The sequence below is a fragment of the Oryctolagus cuniculus genome, chromosome 19, assembly GCF_051225735.1.
Source record: "Oryctolagus cuniculus isolate XC-2025 breed Fujian yellow rabbit chromosome 19, ASM5122573v1, whole genome shotgun sequence".
In the NCBI taxonomy this organism is placed as follows: domain Eukaryota; kingdom Metazoa; phylum Chordata; class Mammalia; order Lagomorpha; family Leporidae; genus Oryctolagus; species Oryctolagus cuniculus.
In genome coordinates, this window is record NC_142885.1 from 7,730,156 (window position 1) to 7,740,975 (window position 10,820).

The 10,820-nt window shown below is 55.4% G+C and overlaps 1 long non-coding RNA gene across 1 annotated transcript; it reads left to right on the forward strand.

The window, feature by feature from the left end:
- Positions 1–60: 60 nt before the first annotated feature.
- LOC138846984 (uncharacterized) lies at positions 61–3,295 on the forward strand. Its single transcript, XR_016225794.1, has 3 exons — positions 61–197; positions 1,255–1,325; positions 3,168–3,295. It is a non-coding gene; the product is annotated as an uncharacterized LOC138846984 (long non-coding RNA).
- The last annotated feature ends 7,525 nt before the right edge of the window (positions 3,296–10,820 follow it).

Here is a 10,820-nt window from a genome sequence, read left to right on the forward strand (position 1 = left end):
GGTGCGCGGGCGCTCAGCGCCGGCTGGAAGGGTCGCGGCGAGGTCACGCGCCCGCCCACTTCCGGCAGCGCGCCAGGGCGGCGTGGCGCGGGTCCAGGCGAGCTAGCGGGGCTGCGCGCGCTCTCGGGAGGAAGCCGCCGCGGACCGTCTGTTCCCCGACGACGCGCCCTGGGACCCGGCCCGCAGGAGGAGAACAGGTGGAGTGGACCGCGGGGCGGGCTGCGGTGACCGGAGGGACCCCGGCCTGAGGGTGGGCGCCGGGCTGGGGGCACAGGCAGGGGTCGTGAGGCAGCGGTGTCTCGCCGGTGTCTTGAGGAGATCTTGAGTGCGTGGGAAGCGTGCTGGAGACGCGGTGTTTGCCTCTGCCTTGCAATGGTGTCCATCACGGGTCACCGTGTTGCCGGTGACCGGAAACCTCACGCAAGCTGGCCTCGGGATACCCGGGTTCGAGTCCCGGCGCTGGCTCCCGCCGCTGCACACCCCGCGAGGCGGCCGGCGATGGCTCAAGTGTTTGGGTTCCTGCCATTCACATGGGAGACCTGAATTGACTTCCTGTGTCCTGGTCCCCGGCCCGGCCATCGTGGGCATTTGGGAAGTGAATGAGTGGACGGGGGCCATCTCTTGTCTATATGTCCCATCTGCATCTCATTTTTTTGTTTTTTAAATTATCGATCCTGCTCTGCGTGGCTGGAGGAGCCTCGGATAGGCTCGCCTCATTCTCAGCTCTGTTGTTTTAACCTCTCCCCGGCCAGACACAGCCGTCTGTGTGATGCACCCATTCTAAGCCTCCGTCCTCGCCTGGCTCTCACACCCGCGCCCGCTCTCCTGCCTGTTTTGGGGGTGGGAGTGGGGTGGGGATTAGGTGCCCAGGGACAAGCCCAGCCCTGGCCTGTTAGACTCTCTCGGTGGGTGTGTCTGGGGTTAGGGCACTCTGGAGTCAGCACCGGGTTCACACCTTTCTGTGCATGCTTGAGACGGGACTCCCTTGCACATGTAACTGCGTGTCCTGTGCGTCTGGTGTTTGGGGCGGCCACGGGAGAGAGCTTAGGATCTTCCCCACCCGCCTCCGCCCTGGGCAGCCACAGCTCCCATGAGCCTTTGAGCTCCAGCCGGGGCCCCTCTCCACTCCTGTGTCCCCCTGTCATTCCGACTTCAAGTCTCAGGGCGAGGGCCAGCTCCTGCTGCTGCGCCCCAGGGAACTGAGCCTGGGTTTAATGGCTTTCCTATCTCTCTCTCTCCCTGCCCGTCTTCCAGGAAGTGACTTTTTGTACTCTTACTGGAATTTCTAGACTTAACGATCGCCTGATACGCAGCGCCCAGTTTGTGTGAGTTGTGAACCCTCCCCCCTCCCCCCCATATACCTGGCAGCTCCTGGGCGTGCCTCAGCACAGAGGGCCGAGGGTGGCAGAACTGGCCCGCCCGTGTCCGTCATCCCCCACCAGGTGTGTGGCCACCTTGGCCGGCTCCCAACACTTCAGGCTGCTGCTTTGCTCTGGCTTCCCCAGCCAAAAGTGTGGCCTCTCCCCCGCCCCGCCCCCCATCCCTGGCGGAGGAGAGCTCATGGGAAAGTGCTCGTCCAGGTAGCCTGCAGTGAAGAAGTGGCGTTTTGTTTCTAAAAACAAAGACTGAGATCACAGAATGTGCAGACCTGGAGGCCAGGGAGGGTCGCTGGTGCCTGAGAAGACCCAGGGCTCCCCGGCTCCGCCAGCAGGCACACACGGCCAGATCCAGCGTGCGGGGCCGACTGCATGGCCCGGCGCCTCGCACGGGTTCTGTTTTGGGCTGGTGCTGCCGGGGGCTGGAGTTGGTCAGAAGACCCTTCCACCTGCAGCCGCGAAGGCGCAGTGTGGGGAGAAACGCAGAACGCGAGAGGGTTCCGAGGGACCGCGGACCCCAGGGGTCTGTCTGAGCTGGGCGTGGGAAGGCAGGCAGCTCGGCTTGATTGAAGGCTGTAGACCCATGAGGTCAGTGGTGGAGTGCCAGGGGCAGGAGTAGACAAGGCCAAGTCCAAGTTAGCCTGCTAACAAGGAAACAATAGAGCTGGCGCCTGCACCTCTCATTGGGGCCCTGTGTTGAGGGAGCAGCGGGCCTGTGGTCTTGTGGTTTGTGGACGGCCTGTGCTTGCCCCGCTCTGCACTGTGCCACGCACCTGCTACTGGGTGGCAGTGGTTGGAGGAGTTCCTAGTGACGGTTAACTTGCACACTATGTTCAAAACCAAGCCATCATCTGTGTTGCACCTGTATGTCAAAGGAACATACGTGTGTGTTTTGGCTCCTGCAATAAAATTTGTCCAACCAGTGACTGTAGCTAAACCGCCTTTCGATGTGGCCTCTAAGCGTTCCTACAGGTGAGTTTGATTTACTGTCTAAGCCACTGCACGATGACCTTCCCCAGCCCAGACCCCATCTGCTGTCTGCAGCACAGGAGTGGAGCCTGCCCTCCACCCTTGGGATGGACGAAGCACTCACCGGTCCTCGCACAGCCAGCCAGGGCCCGGGCCAGCGCCAGCACCAGCAGGCGAACACGTCCGCGGTTCCATTGTGCTTCTCTCTGCACCACCCCAAAACCCAGTCATGCACAGTGGCCCAAATTAAAATCAGCAGAGAAGCTCCGTTACCTGTTTCCCAGGAAGAGAAGCGTAGGGAGATGTTTACAGACCCTCTAGGAGTGGGGGGTTGCTGGGACCCTGGACATACAGCTCCTCTGGTGACAGGTCTCGGTGTGAAAGACGAAACTAAACCTTTGGAAGAGATGATAAAGAAAATACCCCCGACTGGCGCCACGGCTCACTAGGCTAATCCTCTGCCTTGCGGCACCGGCACACCGGGTTCTAGTCCTGGTCGGGGTGCCGGATTCTGTCCCGGTTGCCCCTCTTCCAGGCCAGCTCTCTGCTGTGGTCCGGGAGTGCAGTGGAGGATGGCCCAAGTGCTTGGGCCCTGCACCCCATGGGAGACCAGGATAAGTACCTGGCTCCTGCCATCGGATCAGCGCGGTGCGCCGGCCGCAGCACACCGGCCGCGGCGGCCATTGGAGGGTGAACCAACGGCAAAGGAAGACCTTTCTTTCTGTCTCTCTCACTGTCCACTCTGCCTGTCAAAAAAAAAAAAAAAAAAAAAAAAACCAAAGAGCTTGAGATAAGCAAGCATTCATTTAAAAAAAAAAAAAGGCGTGAAGAGTTGGAACCACAGGCCACAGAGTGGGAGAAGCCTCACATCACGCATAACCGACGGAGGGCGAGAATCTAGAACGTAGAAAGAACCGCAAACCAGTGAGAAGAGGCACAAATCGGAAGAGGGAGAAAGGAAAACCAGGTGGCTCATAAACCCAACAGTAAGCAGTAAGCTGAGGATGTGAGTTAACCCAGCACGGGGTGCCGGGGCAGTGCTGGTGCTGTCGGCGGGGAGGCCTGTGGCATCTTCCAGGAAGGCTGCAGGCAGGCTGGCCTGACCGTCTAGCAGGCCTGGGGTGGTGTGTGTGACAGGAGCCTGCGAGGGGATGCTCTTGGTGGCGCTGTCTGCCCCCTGCAGTGTGATAGGTAGATAAATGTGTCAATCACACAGTAGAGTGCTGCTGGGGCACACAGTGAACAGTTAACAACCAAGTGCGGCAACACGCGTGAGCCTTCAGCAGGCTCCGAGTGACAAAATCTAAACCCCAAAGAGGCTGGGGTGGGGGGACTTGGGGTACAGTGGTTAGGGTGCTGCCCGGGACACCCACATCCCACGTCAGGGCATCTGGGTTGGAGTCTCAGCTCCGCTGTCATTCCAGCTTCCTGCAGTGCACACCCAGGAGGCAGCAGGCGGTAGCTGAAGAACCTGGGTCTCTGTCACCAACACTGGAGACCCAGATGGTGCCCTGGGCTTCTGGCTTTGGCCTGGCCCAGCCCGCGCTATGATGGGTGGACGCTTGCTCTCTGTCTCTTAGAAATAAATAAAATTTTTTAAAAATCTATTGTTTGATTTAAAATACACATGAAAGAGTATGTATGATCCCATTTCTCACCAATGTCCGAGGAAGTGTTCTATGGTAAAAGTATAAAGAGGAAGTGACGACCGTCGTGTGACTGTAAGAACCAGGATTTGGGGGCGCCAGAGGGACGTGGTGAGGCTCGCAGTGTCCCTCTGGGCCTGCGCGGCAACGTACAGTTCGCTTTATGATCCACAGCATGTATGATGCGCGCACTTCTCCGTGTGTTGGTGTGTCCAAAGGACACGTGCTGAAAGCAGCTGTCATAGTTTTACATAAACAGGGTAACTGATGCCGTGACAGCATCACGCATGATCTTTGGTTTCATCCCTGCAACATGTGGGCAAGTGTACATACCAGTGTGAGGCCTGGGGGGAGGATCTGTCCTCTGGGTCATCCCATCGTGGATGCCAGGGCCCCCCCCAGAAACTCACAGTCCCCAAGAGCAGCCTCGTCCCGGTGGATGCCAGTTAGGGCTGCCCTCCGTGTCCTAAGGTCCCCGATGGTGTCATCAGTGTTGCTCTAAGGAGTCTTCCTCCCCCAGATTGTCAAGAGCAACCTCAATCACCCTGGCCGGTGCCTGGACCGCCTTGAACCTGCCGCACTGCCCGGGGTGCACACACGGCGCTGGGCTGCCAGAGCCGCCAGTGTTGAGGATGAACTGACTTGGGGGTGAGGTCAGTCCCAGGAGCGAGAAATGCTTTCTAGAGAATGAGCACAAAGATGTGGCTTAAATCCCGTCACGGAGCCGGGCTGATTGATAAGGGCGGAACTTCCAGGATGCCCTGGGTTTAATCCCGGGCCACAGGGGCAAAACAGCTGAAGATCAGTTCCTGCCCCTGAGTGTCCGTTAAAACCCCAGCTCCCGTCCCATCACAACCCCAGCACCACTGCATCCTGCTGGTGACCCCACCAGGGCCAGCCGGGAGCGGGAACTCCTCCTGGACCACCCTCCCGTCCCCAAGCTCTCTCCCGTCACCTCGTCCCACCCTGCTTCTCTGGCCAGGGCAGGTGCAAGGCAGGCAACTTCAGCCTTCCTTCTCCACGTTTCCCTCAGATATCTCCTGGCTCTGGACCCTGCGGGCATTTTCCCAGCTGCTTTGTAGCCTTGCTGCTGGAAGCTGCAGGAACTCGCCCCATGACCTGGTCCTTTCTGGCTGGCACCTGTCACGGCTCAACAAACCCTCTCATTTCAGAGATCAAGAGTCCTGGCTTACTATGATAAGTACTGCAACAAATAAACGCCGATTTCATTGTCATTCTCAGAAGTTGGGCCCGAGTTGACTCTGGGGTTAGAGAAGCGTTACCCGCCCTGTGTGGGCGGAGCCAGGAGCTGTCGGCAGCCCCGGGGACTTCACCTACAGAGAGAGGAGGTTGTCTGGCTGAGTTCACAGAGGGAGCTGGGATTCTGGGGTCGCGAACCAGCGCTCAAACCCAGGGTAAGGGGTATTGCATCGCTCACAGAATCGACAGAACCCTGAAGCCAAGTTCAGAGACAGGCACCAAGAGGCGAAACCCCAGCTCGAGGCTTGCCCAGCAACAGTGTGATGAGGAGGTGGCGCGGGTGCCATTGGGCAGTCGCCCCAGGGCCACTACTGCCGCTCCGTTCTGGCCCCTGCATGCTGGGTGCTGCTGTCACAGGTGGAATGAGCTCCAAAAGGTTTGTCTTTTTAAAAAAGATTGTTTGTTTGTTTATTTTGAAAGAGTTAAAGAGGCCTTCCATCTGCTGGTTCAGTGTCCACATGACCACAACAGCCAGGGCTGGGCCAGGCCGAAGCAGGAGCAAGAGCTCCATCCGGGTCTCCCACGTGGGTGCAGGGGCCTAAACACTTGGGCCATCCTCCACTGCTTTCCCAGGCCACAGCAGAGAGCTGGATCGGAAGTGGAGCAGCTGGGACACGAACCAGCGCCCATATGAGATGCCAGCATTGCAGGCAGTGGCTTAACCTGCTGTGCCACAGCACCAGCTCCAAGTGTTGTATTTAAAGAAAATTCCTGGAGCCAGCATCGTGGCATATCAGGAAAAGCAGCAGATGGCCCCTGCCACCCATGTGGGAGACCTCGATGAAACTCCTGGCTTCTGTCTGGCCCGGCACTGGCTGTTGCAGCCACCTGGGGAGTGATCCAGTGGATGGAAGATATATGTGTGTGTGTGTGTGTGTGTGTGTGTATGTCCCTCTTTCTGTAACTCTCACTTGCAACATAAATCTTTTTTAAAAAGTTGAAGAACATTCCTAGTCCCCAGTTTAACCGGGTTTGGCCCAATTGGTCTCTGAATAAATTTGCCTTGCAGGTGCATCATTGCATAACAACAGTGACAGCAGCAGCAGACTAGTATTTTTACATCTCTCATGTAAACCAGAAGGCTTAGCAGTGTCTGCCCCCTGGGACGTCCAGTCACCAACCAGCAGTGGAGCGACTGATTAGGGCTTAGTGTGGAGTCCGGCATAGCCTTGATGTGGGGGTGTGTGCCTTGGAGAGACAGAGAAACACTCCCAGGGCTACTGGGAGCTGTGCGTGTCTCATGCTGTGTTCATGAGGGTGCGCATCCCCCCTCCCCCCACGGGCAGCCACATCACAGCACTCGTGTCACACATCTTACTGTGCCATAAACAGCCAATAAAGTCTCGCCTCAATGAGTCTTGAGCAAATGGAAGAGAGCCAATCTCTACCGGGGGCTTTGGGCGAAATCTGACGGAGTGTTAACACCGGCAGCGCAGGCAGCACTGGCAGCCGTGTGTATGTCACTCGGTTATTTACAAACGGCAGCTGTCACACAGGGCGAGGAACTCGGGGGTGTCTGTCCGGCGGGTTTGTTCCTAGCGGTGTTTGCAGCTCTGCATGCAGCCTGTTGTAGTGGACAGGCTGTAAACCGTGCCTTGGCTTACGTCGATTCTGGCACTAGCCGTGCGACCGCCAAGCGCCATGTCTGGTTATATCCCTGTTGTCTGCAGGGAGGACTGGTTCTGGCAGCCTTTTGTGACAGTTACTGGCAGGTAGCCGTGTGTGAGAACCCTCGCGTTAGCCCTCGGAGTTATCTGTTGGGGTGTAGGGGTGAGGCCTGTGCCTCCCTTGCCATCGAAACCCTTGTCTGAGAATGCTGCCGATGAATGAGGCTGCAGCTGGCCTCCTGTGTCCCCCGCCGTCCTGGTTGCTGCTCTGGTCTGGTCCCACCTTGAAAGGGAGGTGACTGATGCTCAGAAGTCGGTATCCGAAAAAACCCTCCAGCCACATCGGAGCAACAGAGAGGTTTTGCAGGGGTGGGCCGAGTTTACTGGAGTGCGCCGCTCAGTTTAACTGGACTGTTCTGCGGGCAAGCGTCATCAGCTCAAGGTGTCAGGTCGGCACTGTTCAGGGAGGAGCTGTAGATGGGGAATTTTGACAGGCGACAGGCATAGAAGCCCAAAGAGGACAGCACAAAAGCAACCCAGCAGGAGCCGAACCAAGCGAGCCGGCACCCCGACAGCAGTGCGCGGAGTTGTGATCCAGTAGCGGCTGGTGTATAGTTTCGGGTTCACGTAGTTGCCTAAGTGCAGTGGGCCACGTTGACGTACCAGGCAGCAATCCCAGACGGAGAGAACGCCAGGCGAACTGTAATCCCAGACAGACAGAGAACACCAGGCCCGGGAGGCGAGACCATAATCCCAGACTGAGAGAACACCAGGCCCGGGAGGCAAGACCATAATCCCAGACTGGGAGAACACCAGGCCTGGGAGGCGAGACCAAGGCTGACTTTAGGTTTTTGCTCACCATTTGTAGGGCTGACTCTTTTGTGCTTAGAAGTGAGTTTTATTTACTCACTGTAAGGCTGGGAACCCTCGAAGCCAGGCGTTCTGTGTACATTTCTATATATGCCAATGTTCTCTCTTTTAATACTTTATTCATTTTTTAAAAAGATTTTATTTGTTTACTTGAAAGTCAGAGAAGTAGAGACCGAGAGTCTTCCATCCCTGGTTCACTACCCAGATGGTCACAATGGCTGGAGCTGAGCCGATCCAAAGCCAGGAGCCAGGAGCTTCTTCTGGGTCTCCCATGTGGGTCCAGGGGCCTAAGGACTTGGGCCATCCTCCACTGCTTTCCCAGGCCATAGCAGAGAGCTATGGATTGGAAGTGGAGCAGCTGGGACTCAGACTGGTGCCCATAGGGGATGCTGGCACTATAGGTGGTGGCTTTACCTGCTACACACAGCACCGGCCCCAATAGTTTGTTTCTTGAGATAACTTTTTTTTTTTTTAAAGATTTCTTTTTATTTATTTGAAAGGCAGAGTGAGAGAGAGAGAGAGAGAGAGAGACAGAGAGCACACGCTTCTGCCCACTGGTTTACTCCCCAGATGGCCACAATAGCCAGGGCTGGGCCAGACCGTAGCCAGCAGCCGGGAGTTTCTTTCAGGCCTCCCATGTGGGTGCAGGGGCCCAAGGACTTGGGCCATCCTCTACTGCTTTCCCAGGCCATAGCAGAGAGCTGGATTGGAAGTGGAGCAGCTGGGACTCGAACCAGTGCCCATATGGGATGCTGGCACTGCAGGCGGTGGCTTTACACTTCACGCCACAATGTGGGTCCCTGTGCCAGTTTTCCAATTGTATCTTGTTATTATTAAGAAAAGTAGATTCTTGGGGCTGACATCATGGCACAGTGGGTTAAGCCGCTGCCTGTGACGCTGGCATCCCATATGGGTGCCAGTTCGAGCCCCAGTTGCTCCGCTTCCAATCCAGCTCCCTGCTAACGCACCAGGAAAGCAGCAAAAGATGGCACAGTTACTTCAGCCAGTGCTGCTGAAGTTCCGGGCCCCTGACTTTGACCTGGCCCAGCCCCTGCCATTGCAGCCATCTGGGAGGGAACCAGCGGATGGAAGCTCTCCTGTCTGTCTGTCTCTCTGTAACTGCCTTTCAAATAAAGAAATAAATAAAAAGAGGAGAATAGGTTCTTACTGAACATACACGAATAACCACATTGCCATGAGGAACAAAAATACTCATAGTTTTTGAATATGTATGTTAAAGATTTATTTATTTGAAAGGCAGAGTTACAGCGACAGAGAGCTTCCATCCATTGGTTTACTCCCCGGATGGCCTCAACGCTGGAGCTGGGCCGGTCCTGTGGCTCCCAGTTCCAGCTTCCTGGGAGCGTCAGGAGCTGGACCCCTGCCCCTTAGGTGGGAGACCTGGACTGGGTCTTGCTTCTGGCTTCACTTGGGTAGGCATTTGGGAAGTGAACCAGCAGATGAAAGATTTCTCTGTCACACTATACCCCCCTCGCCCTCCAAAAACAAACAAACAAACACGCAACAAAACTAAACACGTAATTTTTCGGAAGTTACTTTTGGTTCTACACTTAAATACCCTCGTCTGGGGCCGGCACTTGGTGTGGTGGGTAAAGCTGCCCCCTGTGATGCCGGTACCCTCTGTGGGCCCAGTATGATCCCGGCTGCTCCACTCTGATCCAGCTCCCTGCTGATGGCCCGGGAAAAGCAGCAGCAGATGGCCAAGTGCTTGGGCCTCTGCCACTGTGTAGGAGACCAGACGAAGCTCCTGACTTCCGGCTTCAGCCTAGCCCAACCCTGGCCTTTACAGCCATCTGGGGAGTGAACCAGCAGATGGAAGACCGCCCTCTCTCTCTGTGTCTCTGTGTCTCTGTCTCTCTCCTTCTTTTTCTGTAACTTGGAATTTCAAAATAAATAGATAATTTTTAAAAAAGTAAAGTTTAGCGTTTCTCAAATTGGCAGTGTTTTCCGCACAGCCGCGTGAGCCTCCTTGGTTACCATCTCAACAGGTGAGAGACCTCTGAGGAGGTGCAGGGCCCCCGCTGAGAGTCTGAGTCACAGGGGCACCCCGGGGGAGCCTGCCAGTGAGGTCGGGGGAAACAGGATCTCAGGTCATTGTAAGCAGTAGCCATCTATTTAATCACAGCGATTTTGTTTGTTTTTAAAAATTTATGTATCCACCAGGGCTGAGGCTGTGGTTAAGTTAAGCATCGGCCTGCAGCGCCGGCATCCCATATGGGCGCCGGTTCAAGTCTTGGCTGCTCCACTTCTGATCCAGCTCCTTGCTGATGGCCCAGGTGCTTGGGTCCCTGCACCCACGTGGGAGACCTGGAAGAGGCTCCTGGCTTCATACTGGCCGAGCTCCAGCTGTTGTTGCTACTTGGGGAATGAACCAGCGGATGTTAAGACCTCTCTCTTTCTGTCTCTCCCTCTGTAACTCTGCCTCTCAAACAAATAAATAAATCTTTATATATATATATATATATATATTTGGAAAGCAGAGTGAGAGAGAGAAAGACAGCATGAGATTTTTCCATCCACTAGTTCACTCCACAAATGGCTGCAACAACTGGACTGGACCAGGCTGAAGTGGAGCCCGGGACTCCATGAAGATCTGCCACGTGGGTCTACCACAGGCTGTCTTCCAGGGTGCACATTAGCAGGAGCTGGATCAGAAATAGAGCAGTCAGGACTTGAACCAGTGCTCATTTGGGACTCTGGCATTGTAGGTGTCGTAGGTGCTGTACCACAACCCCAGCCCCTCATTTCTATTTTATTTACCATATACAGATTAGAATTATTTTTCGCTCTTAGTAACTTTAGTTCCTAGTGAAAACAGAGAAAGCACTCTCCAACTGTCAGCTAACATTTCATGAAAACATTTATTTATAGACCCACACGTTCGTTTTATAGAATTTAAGAAGTCAAAAAGTACTTGAATTTATATTTACAACATTTATCTCTTTTATATTTACTCAATTTACTTAAGAAACAGATATTAGGGGCTGGCGCTGTGGCACAGTAGGTTAATCCTCTGCCTGCAGCGCTGGCATCCCATATGGGCACTGGTTCTAGTCCCGGCTGCTCCTCTT